The 13,075-nt window shown below is 43.7% G+C and overlaps 1 protein-coding gene across 1 annotated transcript in view; it reads left to right on the top strand.

Moving 5' to 3' along the window:
• Positions 1-13,075, top strand: part of LOC127660033 (AF4/FMR2 family member 2-like) — a 263,181-nt gene that overhangs the window by 196,345 nt on the left and 53,761 nt on the right. The window lies entirely within an intron of this gene.

Genomic DNA, 13,075 nt, shown 5'->3' with positions numbered 1-13,075 from the left:
AAAACTATAAGATAACGGATGTGTGGGCTTGTACGAAAAGGAGCTACTTTTATTCCCATTGAGACTAACCAATCAGCAAACAGAATTTCAGAGCTGCAAATGCCATTTCCAGTTGTCTGTAAGCTCATTTGTAGACTTCCAATAGCATGATCCAGCATGTACTTTAGAATGTTCTAATTACTTCCATTGCCATCTTCTCCTGGGATCACATCCATCCAGTTGCTTTAGTCAAGGACATACCTCCATAGCATTCTAGCTCGCCAGCATTTAGTCTCATCTAAACTTTATCTGCAATGGTGGTCCTGATGGCTTCAGATTCAGAGCAGGAGGTACAAACGGGGCCTCATTAAGGAGACAGAGAGAAAGCTTGGCTTACAGCCATGTTCCCACTGAGGGAGTCTGGGACTGGAGATGCTGGAAGCGGTTCTGGTGCACTGCTTTTCCCACAGTAGTGGTTGTGTGGTTGAGAGCCAAAGCTCCAGGCTCCGGGAGTGAGGGGCAGAGGGTCATCCTAGCTGCTGTTAGTGAGGTGAGGGCTGGGCTGCTTCAGGAAGGAGGGATTGTGGGTGGTGATTTGCCTGGGTGTTCAGGCATGCTTGCCGTAATAGTATTGTGGGGGGCAGTGAGTTGATTTGTTCAGGAAGTTTTTAATGTGATTGTTTTGTAGTGCAAGTAGAAGTGGTCAGGATTTATTGCATTGCCGTGGCATAAACAGTATGATAAATCACACAAATAAATTTAATCCATTAATAATAATAATTAAAAACTAGATTTAAGTAAATGAGAGTGGTGCTTGCCTGTGTTGAACATGCTACCATGATGCTAGGGTGTTATGGATGATTGCCAAGGTGTTGTTTTGTGGTTGCTAATGTGTTTGGGTTTGTTGCTAGGGTGTTCTGAGCGGTTGCTTTATGGTTCTTTACTGCCCAAGTTCAAAAGAACCCACCCTCAAGTCTCTATGATATATTGCGGTCCCTAGATATGTTTGAAAAATCATTCAATCCAATCACATAAGAAAGTAATTGCATGCCTCTCTTCACAAGTAGCATGATTTGAAGTATCACTAATAAATAGGGGTGGGTAAAAATATAGATTTTCCGGTGCTTCGCAATCTCCATTTGAACAATCCCAATATCGATTCTAAAAATCCTACGATCGATGCCAGTAAATCACCTGCATTTGCAACCAAATTTTGCACTATGCATCTAAAAATGTCTGTGATTAGTCACTGGCTGGAACATTTTTAGATTTCACTCACCAGTAATTGTGTAGTATCGTGTTGAAGAGGCATAGCACCGAGATCCTTTCACTGTGTGTTGAGAATAAAAGTTTGGTTTTACTCATTCCGTGTAATGTGTGTCCAAAGACAAGATCTATGCTATCCATTTGTTATTCATTAATGTCTCTTTTAAAATCCTTTTTTTTTGTTGTTGCTCTAAACAGTCAGTTGTTGATAAAAAAACAGCAAAAATAGAAACATTTATTTCTAATCACACATAGCACATATTCATTAAAGAAGCCATTTCGTCTCTCGTTAATGTGCGTTCAACAGAAACAGGCTGCAATTCTTAAAGAGATAGCACTTGTTCTACATGTCAATGTGAATAATTTAAAACAGTACAAATTCTTAATGTAAACAAAAGCATGTAATGAGCCCATTACTGGGAACTTATTTATGCAATATCTAATCAGCCAATCATGTGTCAGCTGTTAAATGCATAAAATCATGCAGATGTGGGTCAGGAGCTTCAGTTAATTTTAACATCAACCATCAGAATGGGGAAAATGTTGATCTCAGAGATGTTTATACTGTATATAAATTCAATATATAATATAATTTTAAGATGAATTTGTACATTTAAAATATTTGTACATAAAAACTAATGATAAAATAAAAAAAATATAATCTGTTGTTTTAATTATCATGGAGCTGAGATATTTGTGAGATGTCTGCCAAGGCCTGTGTGTTATGTTTGATAATGATCACACCGACACAGTGAGTAGCCTCAACTTATCTTCACTTTTACTTCATCCCAACTGTCTGTCCAGACCCAAGTAAAACAACACATCGATTCGTCAGGCATAACCGAATGATTCAGCACAATCAAACTCTAAGCATCACTGAACACTAACTCAATGCATTAGTAACCCCACTTGATAGAACACAACATTTCCCCCCCTCCTACAGGTTTTCAAACATGAAATGTTGACACAAAGTCCTGTAGGTGCCCTGGCCGAGAACGAGTCGCGAACAGGCCGCGGTGAAAGACAAGGATGAGGCTGGGCAGTCTGTGATGGACAAGCACACATCTCAGCTGGCAGGTTGACAGGGATGTCTGGGGCCCGTGCAGGAGCTATCTGAGGTCTCGGCTGAATCGCCGGATTGTCCTGCCAAGCTGCGGGAGTGGCTTGAGATGTGACACCTGTTGTATGTGCCGGGGCCGGTACTTTGCGGAGACGGCCTGCATGCCACCGCGTGCCATCACTGAGCAAGAAGGTGGCTGGGCCCAGCTGATGACTAACTTTGAGAGGTGAAGACCAATACTGAAGCAAGTTTGTGGTCTCTGTGGGGCCTGCGAACCCTGACCCAATCTGTGGCCTGTATGTCCGGGACCTTTGCGTGTGCTGAGAGATCGAATTTCTGCTTCATCCGCCTCTGCTGGCGTTCGACTGAGGCCCTGACCTTTGGTAGTGGGCCCTGAGGCATGGCTGGACTGAGCCTGTCGAGGGGAAGGTGGAGCTCACGGCCAAGCATGAGGAAAGCTGGAGAAACCCCGTTGTAGAGTGTTGGGTGGCCCTGTAGTGCAGCAGTGTGTGTCGGATGGCCTGTTCGAAGGTCCATCCCTGGAACAGGTGTGCTCTGAGGCTGTTTTTCAGCGACTGGTGAAAGCGTTCAACGCCACCGTTAGCCTGGGGATGATAGTATGCCGTGCGGATGTGGCGAATACCCTTGTTTTTGAGGTATGTGATGAACTCAGCCGAGATCAGCTGCGGGCCATTGTCCGTAGTGATAGTATTTGGGAGGCCCCAGCGGAGAACAGAGAGTCCATAAAGTTGATTATGACCAGAGAGGTCACAGAGCCTGTGGTAATGAGCTCGGGCCATTTCGAGTGCAGGTCATAGACAACCACTAGGAAGCGTTGGTGATGAGGAACTCCCTGTATCTCACCACATATGTCCAGCTGCAGGTGATCCCAAGGCTGTGATGGCCAAGAAAGAGGTTGTAAGGGTGGGGGGCCTGGTGACCCGTCTTCCCGCTCAAAAGACAGGCGGCACAGTCTTTCACCAGGGCCTCAATGTCTTTATCTATCCCTGGCCACCAAACCCGGTCTCTGCAGGCTGTTTCAGCTTCACAATACCAAGGTGGCCCTCGTGAGCCATTGCCAAGACACGTGCACGTAATGTGCTGGGGATGACTGTGCAGAGGCCAGCGTGCCACACAAGTGTCATTCCAGCAGGACAACTCCTGCTTTATTCTGGAAAATGCTGCAAGCCCCTCCGATATCTCATGAGGCCAGCCGTTCAGAATATAGACACGGAGTTGAGAAAGAATCGGGTCCTGTTCAGATGCGTCCTTCAGTTCTTGTAATGATACGACGGCCTGGAGGGGTGTGTGTAACATCTGAACAATGTCTCGTTCCCCTTGGTCCGTGTCGGTGTGTGTGTGTATGGCAGGGTGGGGTGGAGTAGCGGGACAGTAGATCAGCCACAACATTGTCTCTGCCAGGGGTGAACTTCAGGTCAAAGTTATACTGGCGAAGACGGTCGGACCAACGGTGTAGCCGCAGTGGTCTGTGGCCTGTCCCCGATGTAGAAAGCAGTGCCGTCAGGGCCTGGTGATCAGTCCTGAGGGTGAAAGCGGCCATAGAGATACAAGTGCCACCTCTCGCAGGCCCAGATGCAGGCTAATGCTTCACGTTCCCCACCGAGTACCGCTGCTCCGTCTGATTGAGGGCCCGCGACGCTAAAGGCGATGGGCTTCTCCACGCCCGCTGAATCTGTGACAGCACTGCTCCTATGGCTGTAGCCGACGCATCGCAGGTCACCAAGGTGGGGCTAGAGATATCGAAATGAGCCAACACTGGAGCTGTGGTGAGCTGCACCTTGAGCGCCTGCACCGCCTCAGAGCATGCCCGTGACCATATCCAGGGCTCATCCTTACGCAGCAGACGCCGTAATGGGGCAGTGGAAGCAGAATAATGTGGGAGGAACTTCAGATAGTAACCTGTCATGCCCAAGAAGGAGGCAACCTGTGCAGCCGAGCTGGGTTCGGGAAGTGCTAGTATAGCATCTACATTTGACTGAAGTGGTGTGATGCCATCAGCCGACAGTCGGAAACCCACATACTCAATGGTCGGTGCAGAGAAAACACATTTTTCGGCATTGAGGGTTAGTTTGTGTTCAGCTAGGGCTGCAAAAACTCTGCTGAGGCGTTCATCATGACTCACCGGAGAAGGCCCATGGATAACCACATCATCCAGGTAAATGGCCACCCCGGTATACCAGCCAATACGGACACCATGATTTTTTGAAAGCAGCTGGGGGCGGAGCTAAGTCCAAACGGCATGCGCGTGTAACGAAACACACCTGCATGGGTCACAAAGGCTGTGAGGTTTCTGCTGCTCGGGTGGAGAGGCACTTGTAGGTAGCCCTGTCTGAGATCCAGTTTAGAGAACACGGTTGAGCCATGGAACTGAGCAGTGAGCTCTTCAGAGGTAGGCAGTGGGAACCTGTCCGGGATCACTGCCTTATTCACTGCTCGCAGGTCGACACACACTCGTAGGGCCCCTGACTTCTTCTGAGCTACCACCAGGTTTGAGACCCAGGGTGATGCATCCACTGGTTCGATAATGCCAGCGTCCAGCAGCTGCTTAAGTTCAGCTGAGACACCATCACGGAAAGCCAGAGGAATGCGCGGCGGTTGAATGACCGGTTTAACGGCAGGGTTCAGGAGAGGTTGGTGGGCAAAAGCAGTGAGGCACCCCAAGCCGTCAAACAGGGACGGCCATTTTTTCTGCCAAGGCATGGAGACTGTCAGGATCGCAGCTCCCTTTGTGTCCACCAGGGAGAAACCCAGAGCCGAGAACAAATCCAGACCCATCAGATTGGCCCCGTGACGGGCAACATGGAAGTTAAAGTCGGGTACCAATTTGTTGCCATACCTAACAGTCACTTGCAGGGAACCCACTAGGTCAATCTTTGAATCGCCATAGCCACAGAGTGAAGCAGAGGGTGGCGAAAGTAGCAGTGCACTGAAAAAACAACTGTATGTGTGCATGTTCAAGAGGGACACACTGGCACCAGTGTCTAACAGCAGTGGGATACATACATCATTTAGGTGTACTGAGCATGCTTTAAATGAGACTGGCCCAGAGTAGACATTGTGAATGATAGTGGGTGACTCAGCTGGAGCAGAGCGGCAGACTGAAGCAAAATGGTTGCGTTTGCCACAGTTGCGACACGTTTGACCACGGGCTGGGCAGTTCTGCGCTCTAGACGGATGAGATGAGGATCCACAGTTATCACAGGACCGTGGACGCTAGTGTTTGTGGGCGTGGCCGAGACCGCTGTGTGCGTTTCAGTAGCATAACTGCAGAGGAGTCTGCTGCTGGCAACGTGTCGTTCTGACTAGGCTGTAATATTGATGTAGGCATGGGGGAGGGGCTGGGTAGTCCGTGATTGTTTGCTGTTTAGTCAGTGCCGACGCACATGCAGCTGCACTCTCTATTTGTAATGCAATCGTGATTGCTCGGGACAGTGATAAATCGTCCGGTTCTAATAGCAGAGTTTCACGTACTTTTGCGTTGTTGGTATGTTCAATTAACTGGTCGCGAATCATTTCGTCCTGCAACGCACCGAACTTGCATGTGCTGGCCAATCCACGCAAGTTGGCTACATACTGTTGCACTGGCTCACCGGGCAGCTGTTGTCTTTGGCGGAACAGAAAGCGGCGCAAGAGCGCGCTCTGTGGGGGCGCAAAGTGTGCGGTCAGTAGTTCCACGTCTTCGTCATAATCACTTGTGGCGCGTGACTGAAGCGTTCCCAGCACACGCTGACCCTCGGCTCCCAAGCAATGCAGTAACAGCGCCTTTTGCGGGCTGTGCTCACATCAGTCAGCCCCACTGCCAAGATGAAAGTCTCGAAGCGAATGTAACCAGCGAGTCCAGGGAATCGGAGGCTCACCAGGCAGCGCGAGGAAAGGAGCAGGCGGTGGTAGTGCGATATCAGCCATCCTCGTCGCCAAATGTTATGTTTGATAATGATCACACCGACACAGTGAGTAGCCTCAACTTATCTTCACTTTTACTTCATCCCAACTGTCTGTCCAGACCCAAGTAAAACAACACATCGATTCGTCAGGCATAACCGAATGATTCAGCACAATCAAACTCTAAGCATCACTGAACACTAACTCAATGCATTAGTAACCCCACTTGATAGAACACAACACTGTGATGTTTAGAATCAGAATGAGCTTTATTGCCAAGTATACTTCCACATACTAGGAATTGTTCTTGGTGACTGAAGCTTCAAGTGCACAAACAATACAACAAGACAGATATAATAAAAAAAATAGAATAGCAAATAGGAATATTAGTATATAAAGAAATTCACAATAAGTCAAAAATATGCAACAAAAAAAAAATATATATATGTATACTGTACATATATGTGGCAGGGCGGAGGGCGGGGCTGGGTCGGGATTATACACACCCGGTCACTTATCAGGCTAATTAAGCCTCCGAGAGGGATAAAGGTCGATTGCGGGTGGTGGTGCGGGAGAGAGAGATCATTTACAGACACTTGGCGTTCCTTTTATGTCTCCCTCCGCATCATTATAACAAGACACAGGTGTTAGGGTTAATTATAAACCAGGTGACAAGACTTACCGCTCTCTCTCTCTCCCGCAGACCGACACACGACCACGCCCCCACGCCACAATATAGTATGTACAAATACAAATCTGTTATATACAGAATTGGTTTGCACCAATTTCAGCAGCCCTAGTCCTAACAATGGAATGTGCCAATTAAATCATACCCTACAGTTCAACCCTGGGCTCCATACTGCAGCAAACTGGCTGTATGACTGCCTGCCTACCTTTCACATAGCCTTGAGACTGGTAGTCCCCAGGGCTGGGAAAGCCTGTAAGCAAGAGCTAATCCCTAAGCAGGTGCTGTGTGGTTCAAATCTGAGCTAAAAAGCCAAAGAGACTGAAAATAACTGGTCATTCTGTGCATGTAATTATTTTCTCGGGCTGTATCTCTCAGTCAGAATAACATGCATGTCTTACACACTGGAGAAGCTTGTTTTGCAGTCACACCTTGCATTCTGTATGGCATCATGTTTGATACGCAACATGCCACAAGTTATAGAACTAAAATGTGCCTGAAAATAATCATGGACGTCATAGTCATAGACAGCATGCCCACGGAGATTATTCACTGACCATCTGAGGCATATTGTACACAGAACAAGCACTTGCCAGTCTAATTGGAGCCTGCAAAGTCTTGTTTACAAGGTACAGTGTTGATACAATAATTACTTCTGAGGAAGTACTAAACACTGAATTTGCCAAAGTTTTATGGTTCAGTTTTATAACATATATAGGGGACAATAGTGGGCCCCATCACAACAACCAAAACTAAATCTGAATCTTTCAATCTACACCTGCATTAAGAGTACAATTATAAGCATTTCATCTACATTTACTTAGGCACAAAGTATTTCATGAAACAACAAAAATGGAAAAGGTAACATACAAATATATCAAAACATTGTTTTGTCCAGCAAATATTGTAATAGATCAATTGTATAAATATATGACATTTGAAGCCCATGCAACAACATGCAAAGTGGATTGCTGTGAACAATAGGCCAATGATATCCTTATGTTCAGTAATATGGAAATAAACAATATATTGCATTCTATATTGTATGCTATGTTAGCTGAAAAGCAGTTTTAGATTAGTCTCAAAGTTTGTAGTAAATCAATCATAACTGTGTAATTTTAATTATGCTACCACATCTGTCAGCATGATGCCAGTTAATCACATTCAGTCTCTTTGTATGTTTTGTCATTATGTCATTGTTTTGGCTGATGCTCGCGTGCGTCCCTATGGAGTGTGTGCACGAGCAACAGGCAGCTGGCTGTAGTTCACTTAACAGCCACAGGTGTCATTAATAACAAGGGTTTCTGAATATTACATACTGCACCTTTAAGAATTATAATACTCTGATATGAAAGGACAGGTGGTTTGATGGTTATCAAAATAAAGTTAAATGCTTTATTGAGGCACACATAATTAGTGTCATAAATTTGTAATAAATCATTTGTGGTATATTGCTTTGTTTGTGAGTATATTGCCTGTATAACTTAATACCACCTTGCCTTTGATAAACTTACTGGCCTGGAATGCCTCTGAAAATGCCTTTTAAAAATAGTAACTCGGCTCAATACCTGTCAGTTTGATTTAGGAGGCTTCCATGTGGAGTTTGCCTCTTTGTTACTTTGTTTTGTTTCGCTTGAAGTTGGGCTTGCTATTTATCTGCTGTTTAGTCTACCACTGCGACACACTTTGATAAGAATCCAGTATTCTAGGCATTATTTCCCTTAGCTTTCAATTTTTTAAATCCTCCAGTCTCCTCCACTTAGTCTCACACTTACACACATCATTGCTCTTTTCATTGCACCTTTGTACCATTTTTTTCACACAGCTTATCACATGTTTGGAGTCTCTTTAAGGCTTCCGTTATCTAAAGGTCTTGTTTGTTCCTAGAGCTGCAGCCTGTTGTTAGCCTCTGTGCTGGAGATATGACCCCTCAAACACAGCCATACTGTTCCCTCAGTCTGTTTGGACAACTCTCACTTCCCTCACAGGTCAAGCTGTTTGAGAGTCAGGCTTGTAGCAGCAGCATGAGATTGCTTGTGCCTTTGACACATGAGGTTGGCTTATGTGAATAAGTCATGCCTGGTTTTATTGGTTTCAAACTGCATATTGATATGTAAAACCAACATGTATGTATACTTGTATATATACTTCTCTTAATGTAATCCCAGAGTGACTCAATGTTCAGTGGGGGGGTTTGTGGGGGCAATGTCATCTCTTGCAGAAAATCTTTTCTATTTGCAAAAGGAATGCTTGGGAGTCTAAAATGTATTTTTCATATTGACACACTAAAGCTGAAGATATAAATAACCATCTTAAGACAAAGGTTGCCTAAAACTTTTGCACAGTACTGTGTATATGTGTGTGTGTGTGTGTGTGTGTGTGTGTGTGTGTGTGTGTGTGTGTGTGTGTGTGTGTGTGTGTGTGTGTGTGTGTGTAAACGTTGCTTAGAGTAAAACACCATCTGCCATTTGTCATAATGTTGTGTTGACAGGGCACATGAAGTAAGAGTACATAGCTGACAACTAGTTTTTAAAGCAGTAGCTTTATCATGTCAGTCAAACTGATTATCAAGTCTGTTACATGAAGCAACTTAAAATGTTTCTCAAAAACGCCATCTGGATGCTTCGAAAATGGCAGACACATCAGCATTCATTTTGAGTATACAATTGCAGGCAAAGTGAGATTGGCTTCGCACTTTGGTTTTGTTATCAAAAATACATTCACAATTCCAGGTCCTGGCTTTTACATTACACCTCTATTGATTGGTTCATCTTGCATTACATTAGTTTTGCATCTCCGTAAGGCCAATGCAGGCAGTCACGCTTTCAATTCACACACTATTAGAACTCTAAAACTGAACACGCATGTACTGTACACATGTGTACACACACACAAACAAAAGCCTAATCAGAAGTCTTGGAAGTAAATGTTATGAAGGTTGGAGGGGAAAAATATGCGTATTGAGTTTACCTCCACAGATGAGTCTTGGCTGATAGCAATCTCTGTGAGCAGCCAAGCAGCAAATACATCAGGCTCTTCTCCGGCCGTTAGAAAAAGAGAGACAGATGGAAGCAGCAAAAAAAAACCTGAATCCCTCTATTTTCTCCTCTATCATTATTCATGTCTGCTCGCCTCACTGTGCTATGTATCATATCAGCTGCCATATCGCCATCATCGGCACTCGTTCCAAACAATATGTTTTAATGCCTTATCGCAAAAACTGCCCCCGTATTTCAAGAGGCCGCAGTCTGGTGCATACATTAGAGAGAACAGCAGGTACAGTAAAGCACAAAACATATTACATATTAGCTTTGTTTCAAACTGTAGTTAGCTTCCTACTTAAGTTTTAAGGCCTGTTTTAAGCTCCTCCCCCTTTATTTTTTAGAAATTAATTAATTAGAAGAAACTATGAGAAGTTGATGATGGTAAAACAAACATAGAAAGATGTTTTATAACCTATCACACTGACACACATGACACAGTCTGCTCACGCACACGCACACAGGTTTCCCATGCACCCACGATTCACCTCACGTGCAATGGAGAACATAAAGAGAAAAATTGCCAGTGGCCTCTAAAATAATGTATTAATCATAGCCTACTTGGCCTTGGCCTAACTAATAATTATGATTCATGCAGCGGCGGGCACGGCTGTGCCAGCACCTGTTGCTGCGGGCCACGAAGCAAAGAAGAGAGCGCTGGTCAAATTTGAGTAAGAATGAGAAAACATTGTGGAGCAGGAGGATAACGATGAAGTACATGGAAGGTGATGGAAGAGATGTGCTGCCCTGGTGGAAACAACACGAGATCATGTTACCGCGACGGTCAAGAATGGCTCGCACGGCGTTTAGTGTCCCCGCCAGCAGCAATAGCATCAAGTGTGCCTTTAGCACAGCTGGAGGAGTTATAGAAGAAAGGAGGACTGGATTGAAATCTTCCACTGTGGATACTGTGCTTTTATCTCCACGATGCTCTGTAAGAGACTGTTCTTCTGGCTGTAGCCATGTTAAGACTAGGAGGCTGTCTTTATTTTCATTAGCTGTTGGAAACTATTGGAAATAAGAATGGCCATTCTGTGGTGAAGCTTTGATTTTTGAGGTAAGGTAAGATAACTTGCATGTTTTTTTATTTTGTTTTATTTGTTTAGATTGTATAGCCCATTCGTCCATTTTTCCGCTCGCCACTGTGAGCAGCAGAGCAGCCTGCCACAGCTTGTCAAAAAGGCCTTTTTACCGTGGTGGTTATAATAAACATTTAAACTAACATTGTGTGATATGCTTGACGTGTTTTATATCTATGTCTATGTATCTTTTATTGTAGGCAAGTCAAGTGTTGATTTGAGAGGCTAAATTGATCAAATTGATGAGCTGCTGGCCGCTTGGTTGTCACTTTAATAAATTTAAACTTTAATTTAACAAACCAAAAAATGCTCCAAATATGGGTCCCAGTCGGACTCGGGCCAAGAATTCTGATAAGCTGTCGGATAAGGGCCGGGCTAGGGCCTAGATTTGAGGCCCGTGCAGGGCTTTAGTGTGATGAACAAAACTGCTGCCTAAATAGAGCATTCCAAATTTGTTCTGGGTGGCTTTTTCAAAAATATCGTAAATAAATATCACCGACTATTTGTGTATTAAGTATTTTCATGCTTATTTGAGTATAATATTGATAACTTAGAAACATGCTAACTCATTACGCTTTTCATGGGGAATGGTATTTGTGTGACTAACTAAGGTGCTGCCTATGTAAAGCATTCCAAATTCTGATTGGCTTTTTGAAAAGTGTGGAAAATAAATATTTTGATATAATAAAAACAAAAATGTACTCAATATTTGTGTGCACTATGGATTTGTATCATGTTGTTAGCTTTGCAACATGCTAACTTATTATGCTTTGCTAAGAAAAGCTATTTGTGTGACAAACAAAGTTGCTAGTTCTGGGTGGCTCCAACCGCCCATAAGACCCTAGCAACCACCTAACAATACCCTAGAAACCATACAGAACAGCTTAGCAACAGCATAGCAATAGCAGCACTTATGAGGTTTAATTTAGCTTAGAATGCTCTCTTAGAAGGCAGCTGCCTGTAGGCAGAAGAGATCATGGCAGCTCATTAGATTTTGTAAAAAAGCAATTGTGTCATTCTAGAGTAATAAACTTTCCATAGTTGTTACAAAACAGACAAATACTTGCCACATAACCCTTTCAGTCCTGATCATTCAACCATTGATTCATTGTGAGGACATGCATATATCCATAGATCATTCAATTTCATATACGTTCAACCTAAAACAAAAAAATCTTCCTCCCATACCATCAATAACATTTACCTACAAGATTTATGCTAATGTTATGGATGGATTATGTTCTATCATGGGTCTAATATTGAAAAAAGATGGAGATCCTTGAGAGATATTTCACCCTTACAGCTTATACACAGATGATATTCTAGGGTAAAGAGAGATAGTCATCCTCTATAAAACATGGATAGAGAGGAATAGTAATTACTCTATCTGACCAGGGCGCTGGAGGTCAGAAATCGGAGACAGAAATGGGGAATAAAAAGGGGGAAAGAAGGCAGTGAGAAGTCTGCATTGAAATAGACACTGTCTGGAGGGCATTATGTTTCACATCTTCTTTGCATCAAGTGATCTCTGTTTTCAAAAGTCAGACCCTGATTCTTTAGATCAAGCAGAGAAGAGTTCCTAGAGTGATGTCTGACCCTGTAAAGAAGAACGAGGGAAATTTCTTATTTCTCTGAAACATTGGCGGGCCGTGCATTTAAAGTCTAGGCCTTCAGTGTGATTCATGCCATTAAGAAAACACAGTTGCACAATGAATAAGACACTCTATGCGTTTGGGCATCATACATTATCTCGCAGCTAACTAGTAATACTAATTGACATACTAATTGACATTTTAAGAACATGTCCACACACGAAAGCCAGAACTTGAAACTACACTTAATGCTCAAGCAAGCCTAATTTTAACAGCAGTATGACTGTTTTGTGAAATGAAAGTCTCCTTAACAGACATTCAATAATCATAATTTTTCATATGAATCTATCAAGGAGGTCTATAATACCTGGAAAAATCTATCTAATAATGTTTGCGATTAAATTTAGTTTCTTCAGGGTACACAGTTATGCTGCGTTCCATTCAAGTTGAATGTGGGAAATTCCTACTTG

The sequence above is a fragment of the Xyrauchen texanus genome, chromosome 19, assembly GCF_025860055.1.
Source record: "Xyrauchen texanus isolate HMW12.3.18 chromosome 19, RBS_HiC_50CHRs, whole genome shotgun sequence".
In the NCBI taxonomy this organism is placed as follows: Eukaryota; Metazoa; Chordata; class Actinopteri; order Cypriniformes; family Catostomidae; genus Xyrauchen; species Xyrauchen texanus.
This window is presented reverse-complemented; position numbering and strand designations above follow the sequence as displayed.